Source organism: Protobothrops mucrosquamatus, unplaced genomic scaffold (genome assembly GCF_001527695.2).
Source record: "Protobothrops mucrosquamatus isolate PMUCROS unplaced genomic scaffold, P.Mucros_1.0 scaffold2292, whole genome shotgun sequence".
In the NCBI taxonomy this organism is placed as follows: Eukaryota; Metazoa; Chordata; class Lepidosauria; order Squamata; family Viperidae; genus Protobothrops; species Protobothrops mucrosquamatus.
In genome coordinates, this window is record NW_015388378.1 from 22,063 (window position 1) to 24,396 (window position 2,334).

Sequence of the window (2,334 nt, forward strand, 5' to 3'; positions counted from 1 at the left end):
GTGGTATAGGGTTTCCTGCCTGAGCAGGGGGTTGGACTAGATGACCTCCAAGGTCCCTTCCAACTTTACTATTATTATTATTATTATTATTATTAGTAGTAGTAGTAGTAGTAGTAGTAGTAGTAGTAGTAGTAGTAAAGTCCATGAGGGAAACTGGATTGCTTAACAATTGTGTGATCCATTTAACAACTACAGTATAATGATTCACTTAACCACTATGGCAAATAAGTCATAAATTTGGGTGCTACTTGCTTAACATTGGAATTTTATTATCGTTGTTGTTGTTGTCTAGTCACACATAAAAATGAACGGAACATTGTTTGAGCATCATCATGGCTGCCATTCTAGACTCTTTTCACCACACTCCGCAGACACCCCTGGACATTTTCAACTTGGCAGGTGTTTATGGGAGGGATTCTGATTCTAGGGTCCTCTGCTTGGCCACCAGGGGAAGAACATGTTGATGAAATCAGCCATGATTTTTTAAAAATGTCATGAGTCAACTGATCAGACTTCTTGTGTCAAAGTGTGCCATACTGTGACATTTAAGTTATAATATGGCGAAACAAAGACCAAACTCTGTATTTTATTTAAAAGGGACTCATTAATGCTAATTGAGAACAGATTTTTTGTATAGAAATTGTATATAGGTAATCCTCAACTTATGACCACAATTGAACCCAAAATTTCTGAAACATTTTTAAGTGAATTTTGCCCCATTTTATGACCACGGTTGCTAAGTGAATCAATGCACGTGTTAAATTAATAACATGGTTGTTAAGTGAATCTGGCTATCCCATTGACTTTGCTTAGAAGAAAGTCACAAAAGGGATCACATGACCCTGGGATGCTGCAACCGTCATAAATATGAGTCAGTTGCCAGGCATCTGAATGTTGGTCACATGACCATGGGGATGCTGCAATGATTGTGTGAAAAACGGTCACAAGTCACTTTTTTCAATGATGTAACTTTGAATGGTCACTAAATGAACTGTTGTAAGTCCAGGACTACCTGTATGCACACACTTTAAAAAGTACCATATTTTTCATAATATTTTAACAGCCTATAGAAAAGCAACTTGGAGATCCTTCTTCATAACAGTTATGAATTAGTCTATTCTCTTTAATCACGTAGTCTATTAAGACTTTTACATTTAATACATGCCTTGACAATGACTCCAGTGCAACTTTTGAAAAATAACCTACAAGTCTGTAATTGCCACAGATCCTAGATGTATTTATTTCAAAGACCTGTGTTTCTGTTTTCAAATTTTCCGCATTTTATGTCATTTTGTATTCCATTACTGTATCCTGAAATAAAGGGAATACCATAATGACTCTGTATTATTTTTTGCACACGATATTAAATCAACTCCTTGAACCTAAGAATTTTTGGCAGAATTACACAGCAAAATAAGCCACATAATATATGAATGCTCCATCAATGCAGTAAATATATGCATTCCTACATAAATAAAAGTCATACACAGGGAGAACCCATTTAAACCTCACTCATCTTGCCAACTCTTACCCCAATGGCTCCCACTTCTGTAGACTTACAGTTTTACAAATTCATTACAATTAAAAGATATCACAAGGAAAGAGAAACTCAGCCATATTTCACTTTCTTTCTTGGAGAAAGTGTGTGTGTGTGTGTGCGTGCGTGCGTGCGTGCATGCGTGTGTGTGTGTGTGAGAGAGAGAGAGATTTTGCTAAAATCATCAAAACCAATATTTTAATAAATATTTAAATACATGAGCAAATGAAGAATAATTATAGGTAAGTGGTCTGTTAAATAATAAGCATGTTAGTAAAGGAAAAAGTTATGGAAGAGTGTAAGAAACATCTATCCTTCTATGCATAAGCCACCACACAATCTACCTTGTCCTGCTCCAGGAGCTGCTACAAGCAAGAAAGGTTTATACCCATTTATAAATGAGCTCTTATCTAGCCACCTTTCTTGAAATAGTAATATGTCAAATTCAGCAATGTAATTCAGGAAAGCAAAGCCTTTGGGTTTAGCATTCTAGCCTGCAATATTCCATGAAAGAAATTTTAGGGTTTTAGAGGTGTCCAAATGTTATTCTGAGTTCCCAGGAGTGGCTATTGTAAGAGCCAGCTCCTCCAGAACCCTGGGAAATAAGTTGGTACGTACTTACATACAGTTAAGATCAACTGTCAGAAGAATGAGCGAATTTGTGGTGCCAGAGAAAGCAATATAAATACCAGAAGAGAAAATTCCAAGTAAAAGAGGTAAAACCAGACTTCTGACTCTGAATTATTGTTGCTATTGTTTTCTTCTTACCTTGTGAATTTGTGTCGAGTTCTATGGTC